A 25649-nucleotide genomic window follows, 5' to 3' on the forward strand; every position below is an offset into this window, starting at 1 on the left:
GCTCATGCACTCTCTCTCCCCCTCTTTCTAAAAATAAATAGATAAATAAATAAATCTTTAAAAACAATTTCTCACTCAGTGCCCTTAGTTTAAGGTTATGCTGATTAAAATGAACAGATGATATTTTTCTTTAGTTATAACTGTAGGACCACGGTTATTTTTTCCCTTTTTAAAAATTTAAATTAAATTAATTAATATAGTTTCAGAGGTAGAGTTTAGTGATTCATCAGTTGCATATAACAACAAGGGCCCACTACATCAAGTGCCCTCCTTAATGCCCATCACCCAGTTACCCCATCACCCCACCCACCTTCCCCCAGCAGCTCTGTTTCCTATAGTTAAGAGTCTCTTATGGTTTGTCTCCCTCTCTGATTCTGTCTTATTTTATTTTTCCCTCCCTTCGCCTAAGTTCCATGGGGATTTGGATGTATGTTATATTCAGAAAAACCCATCACTTATTAGATTGAAAAATTTAAAAATAAATCATACAAACTTCAGAACAAGGATCCAGTACATGAATTAGTAGAAGCCACAAACAATATGAATATATTCTAAAGATTCAGTGCAATCTTGGGGTAGAAAAGCAAAATGAATTATTTCTATAGTGCTTTCTGATAATCCCACTGGGATTAAAACTGAGTGGCCCATTAGCAACCTGACAAGGATATAGTGCTGGTGCTAAGTGATAGGATGCAGCGATGGAATTCTAGGAAGTAGAGCATTTCATAGCTGCATATCAAAATCCCAAATCAGTCCCCTCCAGGTAGGTTGGGAACATGATTTCACTTGTGTGTGCTGTTGGCTGCCAGAGCAGCCAAAAGGAAAGAGAATCATTCCTTGTAAGTCCCACCTGACACTGCCCCAGCCCCCTCTAGTCATGTTGAGGTGAGGACCTGCCCCAAACCCACTATAACAACAGTTTGTTGAGTTGTGCTATGTCTATCTTTTCTTATTATTTCAAAAGAAGTCATTTATTCAGCCTAAAAAAAGATGAGCATGACGAATAACAGATCTTACCTTAGAACATATAATAACTGAACGAATGATCAAGCTGTCAGTGGGGAGGACAAAAGCAGTTGGCAGAAGGGAGATGTGGAGAGGAGGAGATGGTATACTCTCAAAATACATAAGTATGCAGTACATCCTAACATCTGACCCCCAACCTCTACAGCAGCAAAAGTCTTAAGATTTTCAAGCAAAGAAGCTAAACTTCAGATAGCCAATATAAATACTGCTGGGTCACCGGAACCCGCGAGTTGAATCAGCTGCAGGTTTTGAGCTGGTTTTCTGGCACTACTGACATTTGGGGTTAATTCTCTGTGCTAACGGTGCAGTCCTGCGCACTGGAGGGTGTTTAGCAGCACCCGTCTCTACTGGCTAGATGTCAATAGCACCTTCTCTTGAGTGGCTGACAAGCAAAAACCTCTTGAGACGTTGCCAAATGTCTTCTTGGGGTGGGGGGGTGGGTGGTTTAGGGGACAAATAGCCCCGAACTGAAAACCACTGCTTATCATCTCTCAAAAGTAGTTTCTTTTCAAGTCAGATAAAGATTGGGGAGGGGGCCTTAAGATTATTAATAATATTTTCTGGTGCAATGCCATTGGACTATTGAATTAGATGATCCTATTTCTGCTTCATTTGATGCTTAGAATTCTGGGTGTGTGTGTGTGTGTGTGTGTGTGTGTGTTTAAGGCTATGCAGGGCTGTTTTACACAAACAAGCAGGAAATCATAAAGCAGAAAAAGCTGTTTGAAAAATGTTCACAAAAGATTAATGACATAAATAGAACACATTCATACAAGAGAAAAAAATGGGGAAGGAGAAAAAAATCATTTTCATACTTGAAGGTACGTATTAGTTGAACTGCCTTTTATTTTCTTCCTTATCATGAAGAGACTCCAAGAAATGTAATTGCAAATACTGTCAAAAGTTAATTACATTATTATAAATTATATCCTTTTACTACTGTCTGGGGAACACTAAGAATTTTAGGGTGAATAGACATGTATAAATGTTCATGTTGTAGTCAATATACAATTTACATCATCGAGCTAGTATTAAATATAATGAATTCCCACATTGTGTCATGGAAGTAATCAAGAACAGAACTCTTTCTTCTTTGGAATTCCTAAGAAGCATTTAAGTTTTAGTGCTGCTAGCACTGTGCATTGACAAAACACGTTTTATTTGAGAGACTCAATGCCTGGGGCAGGCAGATAGATGTAGTTAACAGAGTCAGATCAGAAGCACACAGAGAAGACTTTGGCTGGAATTCTACGAAGCAAGTTAATGGCTGAAGAGAGAAAGAGAGGTTAAAAAAGGTAAGAGGTTAAGACCTCGGGATTTTTTAAATTATTATTTTATGTATCATACATCTCTTTCAGACAAATGCAGCTCTGTGTACAATGTGGTTCTTGTGAACACGTGTTTGGAGGTTTAAAAGAAAGAAGAGAAGGAAAAACTCAAAGGTCTTTATATATTGCTCCATTTAATCCTTATAATATCCCTGGAAAGTATGTGTTATTGACCCATTTTAAAGATGAGGAAACTGGAGGCCCAGGATGTAACTTGTCCAATGTCAAGTAATAAAACAAAGCTGCCACAGCCCAAGTTCAGCTCTATCAAGTTCCAAGGTCCTCCTTGTACTCACACACCACTTAAATAACCTCTCTGGCCAAAAATCTCTTTTCATTTTGAGAATGGTCTACGCTTTTCTTTTTCTTTCAGTGTCTACAATCAGCCAGGAAGGAATTCGTTTAAGTTAACAAATAACCTCTCCTAAAGATCTAAATAAACTAGGTTAAATGTTTATAAATCATATATGTGTCAGCATAAATAAACTGGAGATTAACACATATTTAGAATTTATAGTTGAACCTGGCTCTTCAATTTATTAGCTATGTATCTTGTGGAGATTCAAAAGCTTTATAACATAGTAGTCATCTGTGACCTGGTCTAGGCACCTAATCGCCATATGGGATCACTTTATACAAAATAATGCATTCTGGATTCTAAAAAGCTGACTTAAAAATGTTAGAACACAATCTAACATTAAATAGACGATCCTTGTATTTTAAGTGTTTAACTCAGATTTAGCCATTTATCAGTGGGCTAATATGTCTGGGTTTCATAATTTGTAAAATAATACTCCACCCATGTTGTCACAATTCTGACAGGAATATCAAATGGGATTACATATGTCAAAGTGTTTTGGAAAATGATCAGAAGGGTACAAGAATTACTAATATTGTTACTTTAATGTGTATGTGTTTTCAACTAAAAACAAAAAATAATTACTATGCTACCTAAATGTTTTGGCTTATTTGTGCTTTAAGTTTAAAATATAACTGTCAATTCTGGTATAGCTATAAATTAAGAAAAAATGACACCTCTCAATCAAAATGGCATGCAGCAAAGGGCAGTTTCTCCCAACGTTACAGGTCATTTGTACTGCCCACAATGATATGCACAAGAGATCACTGAATGTGATTTCTTTTTGTAGATGTCTTCATCTAATCAATGAACACCTCAGACTCTCCTCATCCATAATGCTTCAGCCATAGATCTATTTATTTTCTGCAAATAGGCCTAAACACTGCAAATGTAATATATTGTAAGACTCCCTCAATGCATTTACTTTTTCATTCATCTTCATAAAAAAATATACAGCAATGAAATTGCTATAGTTCTTCATGTGCTACCTACCTGCCAAGGGCTCTAACAAACTAGTGAAGATTAACTAATATTTGGAGAAAACCACTTATAGTCTGAAATATTTGATGCATTATGAAATCTACACACTATCCTTATGGAAATGCAAAGCTTGGTGGCTCTTCATTTGCAATTCGTGTGCGTGAGCAAGACAGTCCAAGGAAGTGTTCTGCCTAAGCTAAAGCAACTGCCGACAGAAACCAGTCAGCATTTCCTGCAATGTCAAACCATCCAGAGAGCCAAGCTAATTTTTCAGTTTCTACACATTTTGTGCTTATCTTCAGTTTATAAATGCTCTAAATAAAGTAGTAATTGTATTTAAAAATAGCCCCATATTTGAAGCAACCACTAGGTAACAGTTGTTCACTAAGCATAACTCTTGGGATAATAGGACAGGCAGTTAGTAACAAAACTAAGGTTTGATTAAATGAATTAGGAAAAAAGGCCTCAGATAAACTTCTGTTCTCTTTGTGTTTAGATGGTTGCATACTAAGCCCTGAAGCCATATCACAATAGCTCCATGGATGCCATTGGTTGGGCAAGGCCGTGGGTGGGTGATGGCTCTTCCTGAAGGAGAGAAGAGCGGCTAGGCAGTGTGTCACTGATGCCACATTAATCATTAACTCAATAAAGAAAATGTTTGAAATAACACCCACATTATAGTTTAGATGGATTAGGGATTGGCTGCTTTATGAGCAGATTTAAAATCTTCCACAGTTGTATTGGTTTCCACTTCTATAAGAAATTACCACAAACTCAGTGGCTTCAAACACCCAAATTCATGATCTTACAGTTCTGTAGGTCAGAAGCCTAACATGGGTGTCACCAGACTAAATTCAAGGTGTTGGCAGGACTGTGTTCCTTTGTGGAGCTCTAGGTGAGAATCTGTTTCCTTTCCTTTTCCAGTTTCTAGAGACATCCAGTTTCTTGGCTCATGGCCCCTTTCCTCCAACTTCACAGCCAACAAAGAAACATCTTTCTGACCCACTTTTATTGTCACATCTCTTTCTCAGACGCAGGAAAAGTTTTCCACTTCTAAGGATTACTGTGATTAGATTGGGTCCATGCGGATAATATAAGATACTCTCCCCATCTCAAGGTCCTTAACCTTCATCATATTTGCAAATGGAGGGTAACATATCAACAGATACTGGGGATTAGAAGGACATCTTTGGGGGCGCCTGGGTGGCTCAGTGGGCTAAAGCCTCTGCCTTCGGCTCAGGTCATGATCCCAGGGTCCTAGGATCGAGCCCCCCACATCAGGCTCTCTGCTCAGCAGGGAGCCTGTTTCCCCCCTTTTCTCTGTCTCTGCCTGCCTCTCTGCCTACTTGTGATCTCTGTCTGTCAAATCTTAAAAAATCTTAAAAAAATCTTAAAAAAAAAGAAAAAAAAGGACATCTTTCGGGGGGCGATTAACCTGCCTACTAAAATGGTCCACGATATGAAAATTCCCAAATCCTTTACCCACCCATCCCCTTTAATGGGAAATCCCTCCCACCCAGTGCAGTGAGCAATTCTGCTTGCTGCATATTAACCCTGAGAACCCATTATTATTACTGTGAATCATTTATACAGCAAATTCTCAAAGTGTTCTCCTGACAACTATTAGAATATAGCCCTGCTGGCGTGCCTGGGTGGCTCAGTCGTTAAGCATCTGCCTTTGGCTCAGGTCATGATCCCAGGGTCCTGGGATCGAGCCCCGTATCGGGTTCCCTGCTCAGAAGAGAGCCTGCTTCTCCCTCTCCCACTCGCCCTTCTTGTATTTCCTTTCTCACTGTGTCTCTCTCTCTGTCAAATAAATAAATAAAATCTTAAAAAAAAAAAAAAGAATATAGCTCTGCTTTATTACAACTTCTTTCTTTTTAAAAGTAACATCTTTTTATAATATTGGGTTTGGGATATTTTTGCATTACATTATTATTTTATTTAATGATCAACATCTGTAAAAAATTTTAAGCTGAGAGGGCAGTGAGGCATTTCCTGATTTTCTCTGACATGATCTGTGTTTTTAAAATGTTTAAAAGTGGGCACCTGGGTGGCTTGGTAGGTTAAAGCCTCCGCCTTTGGCTCAGGTCATGATCCCAGGGTCCTGGGATTGAGCCCTGCATCGGGCTCTCTGCTTGGCAGGGAGCCTGCTTCCCCCCCACTTCTCTGCCTGCCTCTCTGCCTACTTGTGATCTCTGTCAAATAAATAAGTAAATAAATAAATTTTAAATTTAAAAAAAAGTGATTAACTGAGGTAAAGTTAACCTGTTCTGCTCTGGGAACTGCAGAGTGGCCACACCATGGCATTACTAATCAGTGGAATTCTTACAGCTGTTACCTAGAAATTAGTTTAATTAGTGCACTTATAATTAATTTTAACTAATAATAATTAAATGTAATTAATAATTAAAATTTTATTTGTTATTTTACCTAAACTGCTTGGCTGAAAAGTCATAAAGAGACCTATTTATATTGGTCAGGTTAGAATAAGCTATGCTAGGGGCACCTGGGTGGGTTAGTTGCTTAAGTGAGTGACTCTGGATTTCAGCTCAGGTCATGATGAAGCCTCATATCAGGCTCCATGCTGGGCATGAAGACTGCTTAAGATTCTTTCTCTCTCTCTTCCTCTGCTCCTCTCTCTCCCCTCAATTTTTTTTTTTAAAGAATAAGCTATGCTATGAAAACTAATAAATACTGGTATTTCAAAAAAAAAAACCCTAATAAAATGAAGATTTATTTTTTCTCATGTAAAACCCAGTGCAGTTAAGGTAACTTCATCCCATCATGTAGGTAGCTATACCATCAGGAAAGTAGGATTGCTATGGGAAGGATGACAGACATGGAGAAAGCAGACCTGCTTTTAATTCACTCAGGTACAAAGTGACACATGTCACTTACCCTCACAAATCACTGGCAAGAAATAGTCATATGACTCTGACTGGACCTCTGAGGATGCTGGAAACAGAGGGGAGTACATGGGTTATTTGATCAGAGCTAACTGTCCTTTGTCTTATGAAAGGTGAGCAAATGGGGCACCTAGGTGGCTCAGTGGGCTAAGCATCTGCCTTTGGCTCAGGTAATGATCGCAGGATCCTGGGATCGAGCCCCACATCAAGTCCCACATTGAGCCCCACATTGAGCTCCTTGCTCAGTGGGGAGCCTGCTTCTCCCTCTCCCTCCACCTGCAGCTCCCCCTGCTTTTGCTCTTTCACTATCGCTCTCTCTGTGTGTGTCAAATAAATAAAATCTTTTTTAAAAAAGGTGAGCAAATGGAAGTAAAAGTAAAAGTGATCTGTAGTTAAAAAAAACTAAGCCACCCTCTATCTTAATACCTCCATTAGTGTTCTACCATTTTGCAGTTCTAGAATTTTCTGAAGGTGGGATCATTTTCTATATCTTAAACAGAGTCTCTCAAGGTTGTCTAATACGATTCATTTCCTTGTGGCAATTTCTGTGACTGACAGTTTAAAGCCACTTCATTTGTCTTTCCCTGAATGATTTACTTTTAGGATGGTCAATAATGTTGACTCACTCAAAGCTTATATATCACAAAGGGACCTGAGTGTCACTTTTCCAGGTACTTGAAGTTAATATTTTAATCAATTTAATTTGCAAATATTTTATTCAAATAAACATCTAAGGCTCTGAAATACCTTCTGGTTGCTTTTCAAAACATACCCTTCCTGGGGGCAATTCCACCACCTTAGAGAACTATGATTGAAGTTACACAGCCAGACGCAGAAATGTCAGTTCTCCAGGTTAAAGACTCCTTGTTGTCCTATTGATCTATGTTCAAACTTTCAGTCATTGTCTCTTAGTTATAACACTTGCTTCCTACAAAATTCAACAAAATTATTTTTGCAAATGTAAAATTAAAATAGGTGATATAAAATTTATCAGCTCACATAATCTTCTGACATTTCTGAGTGAATGAATTTAGTAGTTATCCTCCACTCACATTTTTCAAAGACTTATGTATTCATCTTTTTAAAGATAGAACATGTACATGTAAACTGGGGCAGGGGCAGAGGGAGAGAGAGAATCTCAAGCAGACTCCACTCTGCCCACAGAGCCTGATACAGGGCTCCATCCCTCAACTCCAAGATCATGACCTGAACCAAGAGTCGTACACTTAACTGACTTAAATGCCACCTAGGCGTCCCTTCCCTGCTCACATTTTTAAGTTAAAACAGAGCCTAGATTAAAGGTAAAAGTCAATGCTTAGCTTTTCACTGTCCCTTCCAAATCCAAACACTAAACACTGATGTGGTGAGAGTTATAGTGCAACCTGATCTCCATACACCTTCAACCCAGGGCTCTGAGTGGTCAGAGTCAACTCCAGAAAGTGTTCTTTGTCCTCTGGATGAATTGGGATGGGGACTCTGGGTCCTTTGATATAATCTCTGGATTCAAGATTCAGACTGTCTCATAGAAAACTTGAGATTTATTAAGTTATTCAATAAAAAGAGCCCTTAATAGTGCCCTTACATTGTGCTGAAATCTGTCCTACAACAATGGACAAGAAAGATATCATCCTGACCTTTCGACATTAGAGCCTAGTGAGAAAGGTGTTCAGGGAGACAGAGAAAGGAAGAAACAAACTCCAGAACTCCAGTAAAATAACTATGAATGATGCTGATTGCTATGGAGAAAACAAACAGGGTACTATTTGCAGAGACTACCAGAGGGAAGTCCTGTGCATAAATAGGGAGTACCCCCTGCAGAGTGGTGGGGACAGAGGCTGGTGACACAAAGCCAGGGTAGTGTCACCTGGCCCATCAGCTCAGACCGGAGCAGCCACATGCGAGCTAGAAGGGAAGACAGAACTTGAGGACAACCTTTCTGCCCCATCTCCTTGCAGATTATGATCACCATCATTTCTTGAGGACTGAGCTCAGCTCTAAGCACTTTACATGGGTAAATTCATTTTACAGATAAGGAAATGGTGACAAGTGGCTCCACCCTGTCTCCAGGAAGGGTGGGTCTGACTTCCTGGGTGCCAGGCTCTCTGCCCCATCCCTGGCAAGTGAGGACTATCAAGGTAATCTCTTGTGGATCACTGACCTCCCAAACTAACAATCAGGTCTTAGCAAATAGATTAACTGATTAACAGTTAATAGTGATTGCCAAAGTCTTGGTATCTCCCAATAGGACTAAAGATAATAAAATTGTCTTAAATTTTACTAAGAAAGTATATAAATGCACAGTGTTATATGGCATCAATGGACAAAATATATTGGAAGTGTGTACAGCAATACTTCCTTTCTCTTCAGCCAAAATATTAAAATACAACCTGTATTTTCATAAGCAGTTACATGGTATTGGATGTCTGAATATGGTGAGCCTATGCAAAGATGTCAGGCAATGCAGAGATGGGGAATATAGAAAGGACAAAAGAAAGAAAGAAAGAGAGAGAGAGAGAGAAAGAGAGGGATGGAGGGAGGAAGGGGGAGGAAGGAAGGAAGGAAGGTAGGAAGGTTGGTCCAAGAGGCAAGACTCAAGTCAATTTATACTTGTAGGTGATATTTCTAAAGTTGTCTCAGTGCATTCTGAAGTTTTTGCCTTTCTTATAGACAACAAGACTGCCATTAGATAATAAAGTTGGTTAAATGCAAATATCTTGGTATTTAAGTAAAATGTTGTCTTTCCCATCAGGAGTCCATCTTCAAACATACAAAATGGCAGAGTATATCAAGACCTTGGTTCGGGCCTTGATCCTGCTGGTGTCTGATGCTGGCCAAGTCACACAACCTCTAGGGGATATTTTTTCCCCACCAGAAAACAGTATTTTATATTCATTAACCTGTAAGGACACTATGAGCTCTACAATTCATCCCTCAGTGTCATGAGTATCAAACACTGCCTGAAACGGTGGCTATCCAATTCTGTGTGCCCTGAGAGCTGGAAATCAGTGGAGCAGAAGTTAGATGTGGCCACCTTCACAATCTGGCCCAGTTTGACTCAACTCGGATACTTCCTCTGTGGAGCCTTCCCAAGACCCCCCAAAGAGCCACTTGGCTCAAACCTTGCCTCCCTCTTTTTGCTTTCCTTCCCACCCCTTGGGAAACCCATTCAAGGAGAGAATTCCCTTCAGAATCTCTTAATGAGAAGGCCCCAGCCTTCTGGCCTTTCAGCTCAGGAACTCCGTGTCCCCATTTTCAAGGTCCAGCTTGCCGCTTTGGCCCTCTGCCTCTGGCTCCTGTTCCTCACCAGGGAAGTCTGAAGTTGTATAAAATCATGTGAGAAAAACTGCTGCTGTGTCAGGGGCCCCCATAGGCAGGAGGAAGAGGCAAGAATCCACCCATTGCTGGAGTCAGAGAGGGCTTTGCTTTTTTCTGGTTTTGTGTTTGTGTTTTCTGTTTGTGTGCTTGCTTCTCTATGGTTTCAAGCCTCTACCTTCCCTTCTGACATGGTCAGCGGTGTGTCTGCCCCCTCCTTTCATCCTGTCACAGTTCCTTCACTTGTGCTAAGGCACTGTATGTTGCCTATCCAGACCAGCTGAGATTCTCAGAAGGCCTGGCAGTCATCAGGAAGGAAGGTCAGAATCTGAATCTGAGGGCTAGAAGAAGAAAGAAATGAGGTAAATGAGGGAGCAGGCCCTACCCACACGCTGTTACCATATACTCCACCTGGTCCCCTTTCCAGTCTCTCCTCCCTAATGCTGAACTGTCTACAGAGAACATTCTGGGTTGAGTCATAAGTTCTTTGCCTGCCAGGGAAGGGAGCTCCCTGAAGGCCCAGCAGGGCCCAGGGATAGGAAAGTTCAGGCCTTCTCTGACTTCTCAAGGTCATTTCCTTGCAGTGGCCTAAGCTCAGCACTATGAACACTGCCATTAGGTTGTAAACTTAGCAGTATAAATTCAACACCAAGAGAGCATATCATGACTGGCCAGTTCTGGAATGGCAGCCGATTATCCCAAAGCACGTTCCTCAGTGAACACCTTACCATCTGCGCACTCAGCCTCCACCAAAAGGACCCTCTCCGTAATGTCAATCACTTTTTTGTGATATTTTCACTGCAGGGACCTCTCTGACAGGGTGGGGCCCTACATATCAAGTGAGATATGAGGCTCTAAGAGCTTGAAATTGCGGCTTCCCTGAGCAGAGGTCTACAATGTTGGGTCCCCATTCTCAGGTCACTTAGTAACTGAATTTAAGGAATAAAGATTAAAAGCAGTCTTTGTAGGGACTTAATCAATGAAAGCCAAGCCAAATTATTTATAGATATCCTTTTCCACTTTACGTTGTTCCTCTAACTTACAAATAATTTCCCAAATCAGGATTTAATTCCCCTACCACACTACTACCCCCCTGCCCCCAATATCCAAGTAGACCTCCACATTCCCCAGTGGGCAGGTGAAGCTCAGCTTTGAATATGGCTTCAAGTGAACTAGTACTTTTTTCCCCCAATATTTTGACCTTATCTAAGGTCACCATAACTCAAAATGAAAATTCAACAATCTCCTCACATTCACAGAATTCTACATTTTAGCCACTCCTCTAAACAACTTTGGAAACATTTATTCTTACAACCTTTTGTTGAAATAAATAAGTACAGTCAGACTCCATTTCCTTAGAAACAGAAATGAAGGCCCAAAGAAGTGGCACACATCAAAAGCTTCTTCAGATAAGCTTGGAACATAATCGTGTCCACCGTGGCCTTGAGTGTTTCCCCGCTGACCATGCAAAAGAGGCTGAGCCAAAGTTACAGCTCCCAGAGCTTTGTGGCTGACCAAATAAAGCCACCAATTCCATCCTGTCTGACAAATGTTACAGGAGATATGCAGCTAGAAGAATGGGGGGGCAATCTTTATTTTCTGCATTTGATTTTGTGTTCTTGGGATTAAATGTATGGGTTTCTTTTCCCTAGCTAATCGCACCTGTGCTGCCATAACTCTCCTTTATTCCTTTAGTCTTCGGTGTCCTTAGTTCATCAGCTGGGGGAGACATGGGCACCTGGCAGGGTCAAGCCATTTTAGGGTATGCTGACCACGTGGCCTGGGCTCCTTCGCAGTGTACCTGCTGGCATTGCTCTGTGGGTATGTAGAAAGTGGGACAAAGATTCAACCCAAACTCACCATCAGAGTGAACTATTTCCCTGAGGAAGCAGGACTGTTCAACTTCTATAAAACTTAGGCAAAGGATCTGAATTTACTACCTATAATGTTATTTCATCACATTTCTTTCAAGAGAGACAGTTACTCATCTAATCAGACAGAATTCTCTCCATTGTGATTTAGAATCACAGGACCAGGACGTTCCAAACCTGGGGTGGAAGTTCAGATGGTAATGTTGATGATAATGATGGGTGCGCCTACTCTATGCTAGAGTTTACATGCATTATCTCATTTCAACCCCATAATAACGCCACACCAGAGAGTCTGTTATTTTCCCTATTTTGAAGAAATTGAGGGTAGAAAACAAAGTGACTTCTTCAAGCTGACATAATCTTCCAACCCAGGTCTGTCTCACTCAAGTCCACACTCATAACCACTATACACTCTTGCCAAGTAGTGCATGTCCCTCACTTTACAAATGAAGAAACTGAGGCTCAGAGAGGCCATTCTTCAATATCACCATGTTAATTAGTGGTAGAGCGAGTGCACCAGCCAAGGCTCCTGACAACTCTGCCTACCTTGAGCTGAATGCGGCCCACCCAGGACATAATTGGTCATTTTTTTTTTTTTAAGGACAATCCTGCCAGGGGTTGAGAGTGCAATGGGGTGGCAGAGCACAGCAGACAGCGTTAAGGAGGGAGCTGTCCACCTCCCCTAGAACCTTAGCTTGGTGGAAAAGGTCATGGAGATCACTTACTGCTAGGTTGGCTTTATTCCTCCTTGAGACCTTAGTCATACACATTATGAAATTCCTTCTCTCTCAGAAACCTACTCTCCCCAAACATACTTAAGTGATTTCCATGCATAAACAACATGATCTAAATTTACATAAATCAATTTTTTTACATTAAATACAATAATCATTCCTTAACAGACTCCATTGACAAATAACTCTGGTTTGAGCTATAAAATTAAACAACTAGATCCATTCTTCCTTTCTGTCCTGTCAGACTTGGCTCCCAGGGAGGCATTTCAAAATATCTAGCCTATGTGTCAAGATTCCGAAAGTCCCCAGGTATGTGAATTTTGAAAAAAACTTACAGGCAATCATGCCTCATTTGAGAACCACTGAGTTAGAAATTAAAAGTTGTAGACTCTTTCTGATAACACATCCAATCTGCTTTGTACAATTTTATTTTTCTTATGGGCTGAATTATGACTCTTGAAATTCATACGTTGAAGTCTTAACCCCCTCCCCCATTCCCTCAGAATGTGACTATATTTAGAGATTAGGTCTTTAAAGAGGTAATTAAGTTGCGATGACATTATTAGGGTGGGCCCTATTTCAATAGGACTGGTGTCCTTTTATGAAGAGGAGATTAAGACACAGAGGAAAGTCCCTGAGAAGAAACAAGGGGAAGACAGTCATCTGCATGCCAAGGACAGTCCTTGAGAAGAAAGAACCCTGCCAACACTTTGGTCTTGGATCGTCAGCTTCCAGGATGGTGAGAAAATGAATTTCTGTTGTTTAAGTTCCACTCAGTCTGTGATACCTTTTTATGGCAGCCCAAATACAACTGTGGTAAAATGCACACAACCTAAAACTGAACATTTTAACCATTTTTAAGTGTTCAGTTCAGTGGCATTAAGTACGTTCACATTGTTGTACAACCATCACCATCACCCATCTCCAGAACTTTTTTCCTTTTCCCCAGCTGAAAATCTGTTCCCGTTAAACCCTAACTCACTTTTCTGATCTATTCCTGACCATATGTGATGCGATGGTCTTAGCCAGCACAACCTCTTCACGCTTGATTCCCATGCAGAATGGTAAACTCACACAGGACATGTAGGAACAGGTCAGTCAATAAATTAAAGGAAATTATGTGTGAGGATATTTATTAGGGGTGACAAGTGTCCTATTTAAAGGTATTGGGGCTTGATCTAGACCCTGATCCCAAGAATCTCATGGCCTGCTTAGTCAACTCTCCTGCTTGCAGACAAGATAAACAAGCAATTGTGATTCATCTACCCTTCCAGAAGGCTCAGTAGTCTGCAAGCCAGTACTCTAATAAAATGAGTAATTGCCTTTGCTTTAACCATGAGAAAACAGCAACAACTCAGTAAATTAAGCAAAGGCAGGAGAGACAGGGAAGTGAATGCATTCTAATATAGCCCTGTCACAGGCTTCCAAGAAGGACCTCTTTGGTCACTTCCAGTGTTAGATGGAGTTGAATGAAGTAACCACAATCCAAGAAAGTATGGGAAGTTTCCAGGACAAAGCAGAGAAATGAACTATATAAAAAAAAGAGAGAGAGAGAGAGAGAAATTAAAAGAGTTCAGACTAGAGGTCACATATGAACCTTATAAGTGGAAAGATACACATTTGATGAGAACACATCTGAAAAGGGACATGTACGACTTTGTTCACCATTTGAGCAACCATTCAGTGGTGCTGAGAATTTGAAATCAGGGTCCTCCAAGCGAAAATTTATATACATGACCTTTGTCTTTCCATCTACTGCTCTTGGACAGAACTTATTACACAGACCAGCAGGTCCTCCTCCCCTTCCCTTTTTTAGGTTGTTGAGCTAGAGATACTGCTTGCCTTAACCACAACCAGAAAAAGCGGTTTCTTGGGGTTTGGCCTAACATAATAGTACACGTCTCTAAAAGGCAACTAGAAGGAAGCTAACATCCAAATAACATTGCTACTGGACACCAACAGCTGTGTTTCCAAACAATATCATTGGTGAGTTTCAGTTGTCAAGCCTGTAGCTCAAACTCGAAAAGGTGGAGGGATTATCAAACATCAGCATCAGCCAAGAGCAGCACTTGCTAAACTTCATTCACAAGCTCCTCCTCCAACTCTCCCAAAATCAGATTTGGACTCCTAGTAGGAGCTGACTTTAAAACTAAAAAGATTTCAGACCTCAAATGGCTTCCAATCAAGATGACTTCTGACAAATTCTGCAACTGTTAAAGCAGCAGAGCTCAAATTGTAATAGCCAAAAAGTTGATTGTTGAAAGGAAATAAGGCTAGACATAAAAGAAATTACATAGTATACCTAATTACTGATTTATAGTATTGCTTTACCCTATATATCCCTAATATCCGTGGTAAAGGTTAAAAGAACTGAAAATTTTTCTTTAAACAAAACAGACTAGGAAAAAAAGAATCCAAGAAGGGAAGATTTGGGGACTGGTCCTGTGTACGGGTATTTAAAACCTGTAAGTGTTTATTTTCTCTTGTGTTCACATCTGTTTCCTCACCACCTCATTATCACAGGGATTCTTCTGATTGTGTGTAATGTTGACCTTCATTTACTTATTTGTGATACACAGTGTTTCAACAACTTTGTTTATTTTGCAAATCCTCCTCATAGGAGCTCTAATTTGAAAACATGCAAGTACACACTTTGGAATCAGAAGAGTGATCAATTCTGGGCATTTCTTAACCTCTGCAGTAATTACTAAAAATAGCTATACTTCATTAACCACTGGGACAAGGTCAATTAATCCCTCCATAGCCCTTTGATCAGTACCCAAGCACTATTCCCAATTCTCTGATGAGGAAACTGATATTTGGGGTAGGGGGTTAAGGAACTTGCACATGGTCAAATAGCTAGTGAGGAGTTCCTATCTAAACCCAAACGGTCCAATTGTATTCCCTGACCTGAGACCCACTTAACTCAACTGTAAAATATAAGCAAAAACACTCAGCTCATAGGATTTTTGTAAAATTTAAATGAGATTATATATGTAACTGATCCCACAGAGGCTGGCAGAAAGTAGGTACTCAATAAATATTAAGTTGCTAATATTGTACACCTTCCTAAGGTGGCCAAAATTGTCACAATGCATATCACCACTGAATGAACTTTACTTACTTGAACTTAATGTAGGCATGCCAAATAACAATTTTAGATAGTGATGGTAGTAACTGGGATAGTTAGCATTAAAAAAACCCCAACAATAACATACTGTTGCAGAGTTAAATATGTTAGGATCTCTCAGCAATAAAACATTTGTAGTGACTACAAAACTTGTATGGTGCTATATGCACTTGTGTAGTACTTATTCTATGTGCTTGTGTGATGGTAATATATCTCCAGTGCTCATTCCTCCCTTCTCTTCCTGGAAAACTTCTATTCATCCTTCAAGGCTCATCTCAAATTCTCTTTGTTCCGGTGCCTTCTGTTCCACTCACAGAAAGAATTGCTTTCTCCTCTGTACTACTACAGAACCCCACTAGATGGTACTCTAGAGCAGGGACTACGCCTTAAGAAACATTTGCTACTAAGGTCCAACATGGGAACTGATATACAGAAGGTGCACAATAATTGTTTATTTACTGAAGGAATACTTTGTACTGACTTTAAATTCCAAAAACCTGAATATGTGAGGTGGTATAAGATGGGGTTTAAAATGTAAGTACTGCAAAATCAAACATTCATTAAATTTTCCGCTTTAGAATAACAGATGCCACATCGCAGTACAGATACAGTGAAGGGTCAGACTGGAGTAGTGAGCAAAGATACTGCAGACCCTCCAAGCGGATCCACCCAGCAGGGCTCCCCTAACTCGCCTGCCTAGTCTCCACGTTCACACTGTTGAGCCAAATTCCTGTCTTTACAAAGCCCTCTTGAGGGTTCAGAGTCGCATTGGGGCTCCAGGCGATATACTTTAGCAGCTGCCACTTTTCTAGACATGAGAAAGGATGTGGGTGGTAAACTCCAGTCTGAAGAGTGAGGTTCAACTGCGGCACCTGAAGAGAACACTGGAGGCCTTGTGGTGGGCTCTCCCTTTACCCCCTGAATGTCATTTGACAATGTTTTCTTAGGGACCCAGTGCCCACCCATAGGGAAAGCTGAATCCTGGATGACATTGCTACTCCCGTTTCTGCCTTGGTGTATTGGAAAGAGGGTAGTTTCAGAGTGACACTGGTCTGTCACCTCGCTTCTACCATGTGCTGTGAGACCACAAGCAACTTATTCAACTTATCTGACCATCTGTGAAATGGGATAATACACCTCAAGGCTGTCATCAGGATTACAGAAAGTACTTCACATCAAGCACCTATTGTAGGACATAGCACTGGCTATGCTCAATGAATAGTAAAGTTCCTTTGCTCTTCTCCCTCCTCTAGCACCAGCTTTTTTTCCAAAGAGAGAATCTCTCTCCTCTCTAATTCTCATCTCATGATTTAAGATCAGTACCAGCTGATTGGGAATCAGTCGATCAGTCTCCATTTACCTCAAGAACCAGTAAACTAATCCAATAATAGCAATGATGTTTTGGTCTGAATACTTTGGGTTTGGAAATACTAGTTTCCTACAAATCCAATAAGAAACACAAAATGGCAGACCCATGAAAGGACTTCAAAGTTCCTACAATAAAGTTATGCACCCCAGCATGAGGATCATTAGAATTCTCCTTGTGCGTCGGGCTGCTAATTTAAGATCAGAAATTGTCTGACCGTATTTTGTTTTTCAAAGCATTGGCATTCTCCACGAAGCCCCAGTTCTCCTTGGACTCAATACATGGACTTGCATTTGGCTGGCTGAGAAAAGGAACTGTAAATGCTCAATTCTCCTCTCATCCTCTCAACATTGTGAAATGGTCAAAAAGAGAAACAGAGGATATTATAGCTTTGGATTCTCTTCTCCCTCAACTATTTCCTAACTGTCTCTTAAAGGAAATCATGGGCAGGACCCCTGTGTTCTTTAGCAATATTGTCAAGTCTCCAGGCTGAATGGGTCTCAGAAGCTCAGACTCTTACCATTACAAGTTTTGTGCTGAAATTGCACTATTCATATTTATACTGCTTTCTCTTAAGTAATAGCCTGAGAAAAGAATGTGCCAGGAAAGCCCAACATTTTAATGGTGGGGAAAGAACTACATGAAGAGAAATACAACTGTCCACTCCCCAGTAAGGCTGTGTGTCTAACAGCGACCTGAAGTTAAACAGCTGCATATTCCAGCACAAGGCCAGGAGCATGCCTGCCTCAGTGCCACAAGTCACTTCCATTTTGTTGCAAATGGGTATATGGAGGCCACAGTCTATCTCCAGCACAGAGAATATGGACAGCCCTCGATCTGCTCTGAGCTTAGTAAGCCTGAAGAATGAACTCTTCAAAAAATCAATTTTCTTCAGAGGCAGGAATGAGGCCAAAAAAATGAGGTGGTAGGGACCCAGTCCACATGGGAAGACTGCCAAGGACTGTCAAGGGACAAGAATCTGGTTGTCCGAACTGGTGAGGACAGTGAAAAATTTGAAATGGTAGAGGTCCCACGGCCTCCTGTGAAGCAATAGGGACAGCACATTTTCATTCTCACAAAGGGTGTATTTCAAGTTGCCCTCAGGGTTCTCTCCTGTAAGGATCAATCTTTAATAAAATGAAAAAGCAGGTCAAGTTTATCTTCTAGTTTCACCTACCAGCATGCTAGTCTTTCTTCTTGCTGTCATTTTATACTTTGACCTCCTTCCTCTACTACCCATTCATGCTCCTCCACAGCCCTCAGATCCCCCTACTGAGCAACAGACTGGTCATTATGACGTCCCTCTTCTGTGATTCTATAGAAAGTATGTGTGCATGCGTGTGTGTGTGTGTGTGTGTGTAGACACTGATCCCACTATTATAATTATAGCCTTCTTATGTACATTGCACCAGCACACGAAGTCCTTAAAGAGGAAGGCTCTGTTTCCTTCCTTTCTCTATCCCCTGACCTTAGCATTGGTTATAGCACTTAGTGGTTACTGAATACAATTTTTAAAAACAAATGAATAAACTAACAAGTTAGTTGATAACACCTTCTGTACATCTTCTCTCAGACATAAAAGCATTTTTAAAGAGACTACAAAGGATCACAAAACCTTTAGGATCCAAAGAGTGAGCTATTGCTCAGTGGGGGCAGGAAACCCCACCAAACACCTTAGACCCAGTTCTACTGGTGGCCACCAACAACTCTTATACATAAGATAGACATTATCATAAAGATATGTGTCCTTCACTAATGAGGAAACAAGGTCCCTCTTCACACCTGCCCTCATTCCTCCTTGCTACATACCACCCTCCCTGATGAAGCAGTGTTCTCAACCTTCTGAAGGCTTTCCACTTTGTCAATTCTTGAGGTTTCCTTTGCGAACATCTGGCAACTGGGATTAACAGCAACTGTCAGCTTTGAGAAGAAACAGAATGTTAAAGTGATGATTCTTTAGTATCAGAAATGACAGAAAAACTCTTATCCAAGAAGCCAAAAGTGCCTTAAGAACTAACCACAGGAATCCTCCTCCCAAGACTCCCATGGAGAAGCTGAGTGTTTATCTTCCATTTTCAGAGGTAACTGATTCTTGAGATGAAATGACTTTCTCCAGTGAAGAAGCAGGGATGAAAAGACTGCTCCTGAGAAGAAAAGACTTATGCCAACCCACCTCCTTCATCAACCTTTCCATCTGCACTTTTGTCAAGAAATGTATGACCTAGAGTATTTAAACAAGTAGTTAAGAACAGGGGCATTCATAATAAAGCTCGAAGTCCCACTTCCCAATAGTGAAGAGGTAGGACATCCCATTATTCCAAAAAGGAAATCAAAATTTTTACTGTAAAGTCAGTCTCCAGCCATCTTGCAATGTACTAGAGCTGGGGGGAAAGGGGGGTGTTTCTCAATCTAAATTATAATTTCACATACAAGAGGGAGTAAGTAGTTTTACACTGGGAATGTAGATCTTCTACAGTCTAAGCAAGCCATCACCTTGTGTTAATAATACCCCAATAAAACAAGAAAAGCAGCATTGTGGTGTGGAAGAAGGTTAGTCTTGTATGATTCCATCCTGGAGGATCCTGGGCAAGTTACTCAATTTCTTTTAAACTCAGTTTTCTCATCTATAAAACGGGAACGATAACTGCCCCCAGGGTCTTGGGTTCCGAAACATGTAAAGAGTATGAAAAATTCCTAGTACAATGCCTGGCCCATAGGAACACAATAAAAGGTATCTATTACTACTAGCAAAATTGCGTTTTGACTCCATAGCAAGTAACTGAGGCTTCAGGAGTGTGTAATTTATCCAGAGCAACGTGGGATGAGAAACAAACCCCAGATTGTGATCTTTTACACTCAACCCTTACTTCCTCTCTGTGAGACTTGGAGAAAAGGAAGACGCAAGTTGAATTAGTGATTTTATTGCTCTTTTCAACTTGTATTGAGATAGTAAGAATGAAAAATGTGGATGCTTTTTTCCTGGACATAGATTCAGAACAATGGTAATCATTTTTTTTTTAATATTTATTTGACAGAGATCATAAGGAGGCAGAGAGGTGGATGGGCAGGAGGGGTGGGGAAGCAGGCTCCCTGCTGAGCAGAGTCCGATGTGGGGCTTGATCCCAGGACCCTGAGATCATGACCAGAACCGAAGGCAGAGGCTTAACCCACTGAGCCACCCAGGCGCCCAGAATGATGGTAATCTTAAAAATACAATGAATTGTAAGATACACTAGTTACATATATTTGTAACATCATCTACAATTTTCAATGAAGTGCCTAAGATTTTACAAATAAGATTTACAAAACAAACTCTTTATAATAAGAGAGGGAAACTACTGATTATTCCATTAAAATCTGACACTATTGAGGCATGGCCTTTATTATTTAAAAAAAATAAAAGTAAGTAACAGAGAGACTTATAAATGTTAAGTTCTCTGACATAGGGTTTGGATCTTTCTACTATCCTGCAATGTATTAAAAAGGATGCCCATCACATGTCCTTGGTTGTATGCCAAGAATGCAAGGTTGGCTTAAAGGATTAATGTAATTCACATCACTAACAACTTAAAGGATAAATACTATCTGATCGTCTCTGTAGATACACAGTAATAATAACTGAATACAATTTGACATTCATGCATGGTAAAAACAGAATTAGCAAATTTAGAATAGAAAAGAATTTCATTTCCCTACTATCCTAATAAAGTATATCTACATAAAAATCTTTAGGAATTAATGCATTTAATGGTAAAATGTTAGAAGTACTCTGTTACACTGTTTAGAGCAGAAGCAAGCTAAGAAGTCCCTACTCGTACTCAACATCCTAGTTAACATAGTGAGATAAAATACATATACACACACACACACATACACATACATAATTGGAATAAAAAACACCAAATCTGTCATCACTTACCACTGACATAAAACTCAAAAGAATCTATAGATACATGACTAATAAGTGATTAAATGATTAGTAAAAGATTAACTTAGATAATATATTAAATTTAAACAATTTTATTTTATTTATTTTTTTTAATGATTTTATTTATTTATTTGACAGAGAGACAGATCACAAGTAGGCAAAGAGGCAGGCAGACAGAGAGGGGGAAGCAGGCTCCCCACCTAGCACAGAGCCCGATGCAGGACATGATTCCAGGACCCTGGGATCATGACCCGAGCCGAAGGCAGAGGCTTTAACCCACTGAGTCACCCAGGCACCCAAATTTAACAATTTTAAAATGTTATATGTTAAAGCTACTATCACAATCATTATATGCATGTACATATTTCTCAGGAATAAATCTAAATACCTATAGGTTCTTTATAAGGAAAATGAGATTTTTTTGGTTTTGTTTTTACTCTTAATCCCTTTTATCTACTTCACATATCTTCCCACCCACCTCACCTCTGGCAACCACCAGTTTGTTCTCTGTAATTAAGAGTCTATTTTTAAATTTGTCTCTTTTTTTCTTTGTTAATTTTATTTTGTTTCTTAAGTTCCATATATGAGTTAAATAATATGCTATTTGTCTTTCTCTGTCTGACTTATTTCACTTAGCATTATACCCTCTAGGTCTATCTGAAAGTGAGAAATTTTTAATGAAAGACTTCAGAGACTTAAAATAAATGGAGACCTAAATAATTCATGGATAAGAAGACTTGAGTAGTAAAAATGTTAATTTTCCCCAAATTGACCCAAGTGTTCCATCTAATAGTACTGAAAATACTAAAAGGAATATTTTACGGAACTGGATGAGCTGATTCTACAGTTTATGTGGAAATAAAAGGACTAGGAATAACCAAGATGTTCCAAAAGAACAAGTTGGAAGGAGGACTTGTCTTGAAGATATCCCACTTTTTTTTTTAAGATTTTACTTATTTATTTGACACAGACAGAGAGAGACAGTGAGAGAGGGAACATAACCAGGGGGAGTGGGAGAGGGAGAAGGAGGCTTTGCACAAAACAGAGAGCCCGATGTAGGGCTTGATCCCAGAACCTTGGGATCATGACCTGAACCGAAGCCAGATGCTCAACAACTGAGCCACTAGGCGCCCCAGATACCCCACTTTTTATGAAGATAAAACAATTAGACAGTAAGATATTGGCACTGGCTAAGAGGAAGAGGCCAACTGAACAAAACAGAATGCTTCGAAATATCTCTGAGCATATATGGAGATTTATCACAGAAGGGCATTGAAGACACATGGAGAAAGGATGGAAGATTCAATAAATGATGCAGGAATATCATCATTCCACATGAAAAACAATAAACTGCATACCTTCCTCACATGCTATAAAAAAAATCAATCCTGGGTAGGCTGTGATAAACTCCACAGGGAAAATGGTAAAATTTTTAGAAGAAACAGGACCTCCAGGTATAATCTCTTAAACACATCAATGTATATGTAATACATAAAAGATTTATAAATTTGACTAGATTAGAATCAAGAATTGCTGTTCAGTCAAAGCTATTACCTGAAAAAGAGTGAAAATATAAGCCACCAAATGGAGATATTACACTTATAATTGACAAAGGATAAGTATTATCAGCATGTTAACAAACTGACAAAAGGTAATAAGAAAAAGACATGCAATTGATAGAAAATGTGCAAAAGACAACAGGAATTTTATAGAAGAGGAAATGCTACAGTCCAATGAATAAAAATAACCTATTTCATTGACAATAAGGCAAAAAAACAAAATCCCATCACACTTAGAGTTAGATTATCATTTCACACTATTGGGTTGGTAATTATAAGTTTTGATGAAGATACAGAAAAAAAAAGGTAATGCTTATCTACTGCTGGTTAGAGGTTAAATTACTATAGTCTCGTTGGAAGCACTTTGCATTACCTGTGTTGTGTTTATCGTGAGCCCCAGCAATTTCATTCCTTGATATGAACCCTGCAGAATCTCTTGCAAGTGTGCACTGGGCAACATACTTGAGAATGTTCATGCAGCAGTGTCATACTAGCAAACATCCAGAAACAACCCAGATGTTCAGCACTGTTCAATGAATAAACTGTGGCATGTTCAGAATTGAACATTGAATCGATGTGAAGGAAACTCAAAGATAAAGAAAGAAGTCAGAGGGGAATACATACAGGATCATTCCATTTATATACAGTTCAAATATAGGCAAAAATGAATGTATTATTTGGGAATAGCTACATAGCACAACCACCAAGAAAAAGCAATGGAATGAATAAAACAAAATGCAGACAGGTTGATACCCCCCAGGTGGGGCAGGAGACAGTATGGTCAAGGAGGGGCCCCCAGGACTTTTAAGGGCTGCTATTTAGTTTCCTACTCAGACTGGTAGATACATTGATATTTATTTTATTCTTCTTCAAACTAGCCATACCTTCCACATAGTCTTTTTTTTTTCACATAGTCTTTTATATGTATGATTTAGTTCCTACTTTTTAGTAAAAGGAATAGGCATGCTTTGGTTTAAGCCATCAGTGATGCTAAAAATCAGGGCTTTGAAGACCAGATGTCCAAATGGCCTAGTGGGGACTAATAAAAAAGGACAAGTAAACAAACATATTAGGTGTCCTTTACATCCTAGATAAAACAAGGCCATGCTGATGGCTTTGTAGTAAATGCAATATCTCTGCAAAGCACTGCAATCCATAGTTCACTGACCCTTGATAGAAGCGTGATTACTATGCTCCCTTCATGCACAACGGAAACTGGCCCCAAATTCAGGCAGATTCAAAAGGACAAGCCCAGTGAAATTGAGGCCTTTAGTATCTTGCAAAGAAAAAAAAAAAAAGAAAGTCTAATAAAGACATAAAGGTTTTTTCTCTACAACAGTGAGCACATTCTGCATCGTGTTAACCTGCTGACACTATTTGTAATGGCATAGAAAGGTCACCAAAGCCTAAATCTGCCCAGCAAGATTCCCCCCACAATCTTCTCAAAAACATAAGCTTTATTAAATATCAGCTCTCATCTTATTTCCAAAAAGGCCATCCAAAGGTTACTGTGGGCTCAGGTGTGCCGAGCACAGCTATTATTGTGGCCTTCATTTGCATAGCATCTGCCCTCTGAATCATTCAGCGCATCACATTCATCTTCTATCCACCCTGGCAACATGGGGATTGGGGGAAGACGGGGTTCCCTGCTTTATGAAAATGGGGAAATAGAGTTACACACACACACACAGACACACAGTATTTTTAGTAATGAGATTATTCTCTCTCTCCTCAAAGTCGTATTTCCAAGGAGGGTCAGGCTCTATAAACTCAGGCTTTGGGACAAAATGATATAGAGTGGAAGAGATGAGGAGAGGCCAACATCAACATGATATGACCTTTCCAGGACACCCCTGGGGCTGAGCCCCTTGGGATGGCATCAGGCGCGTAGGAAAGCTGCCCCAGGTTTTCAAATCTGCCTCTGAGTGATGCCCTACTTTACTAGGAGATTTACTCTAGTTGCTGAAACACCTAACTTCCACTGAGGCTCTAGCTAACTGGGAAGCTCTGATTTTTCTAGGAAGTCAAGTGATTAAAAAGATGTAAGAGGAAAACACAAGCTGATTTTGTTTCTGTTTTGCTTTTTGGGTGCAAAGAATAGGCTCTGTGTAGTGTCTCTGACCCCATATATTACTCAAACTTTCCACTTCGGTTCCTGCTGCGTCAGACTCTTCATGCTTCCCAGTCACAGACCAAGGCACACAGCTCACAGTCAGTGGTGCGCCCACCAGAGTCACATGTCACAAGGCTCTGTCTAAACTCTGCTATCTCTTGTCAGTGGGGCAGGGGCGAGAAGAGATGTAAGGCCATATAAACTGTGGCTGCAACAGGGGCCACGAATGGACAGCTCTCCCTAAGGAGTTTGGGAGAGGGAGGTGTGGTGGGCAGGGATACAGAAATTTTAGTTTAATTCATGTCTTAAAGAACAAAATGTACTGCTCAATGTGGAAAGTCTCTGCATATATTAAAATGTACATAATCAATATAGTAAGCTTTCAAAAACCTCTTTTGTCTTGAAAATAATTTCAGAGAATGGGATATGACAGTTAAAACTGGATCAAAATAAACAACATGACATAATACTTAAGGAAGTACGGGGGCATATTACACTTCTCTCGGCCTAAGCACTTTATTAACAATTATTTTCCCCAATTACTATTTCTACATTTAAAATCACTTAACAAGAGGTATCTTTATAAGAGAAAATGCAAAACTGAATCACCTGGCATGGTAGTGAGACTCCTGCAATCACACCTCACCTCCTGCTCCCCACAGAAGAAAAATGGTGCCAAGAGGGAGTGATGTGTACCAAGTCATAAACATCTGGCGGATGAGACTATTTCCTGTGAAGGCCTTTAGCCAAAGCAATAAAATCCTGGCCGGACCTGAAAAGGCTACTCACACGCAGGAACATGCAGATGGAAAAACAGGGGCCAGTGCTCAAGAGAAAGAGCTAACGTTTGACCTCCTGTTCCAAGACGTGGGGTGAAATGTGCCCTTTGACCTGCAGTAGGAACTCTCTGCTCCCCCTATGTCCCACTTGCCATCTGCTCAGAAAGGCTTTCCTGTCCTTGCCTCAACAGGCCTATGGCTCTGTCCACTCAGAGGTCACATTTCTCATCCCCACACCTTTGTTATCAACCTCCA

The sequence above is a fragment of the Martes martes genome (genome assembly GCF_963455335.1).
Source record: "Martes martes genome assembly, chromosome: 8".
Classification (NCBI taxonomy): Eukaryota; Metazoa; Chordata; class Mammalia; order Carnivora; family Mustelidae; genus Martes; species Martes martes.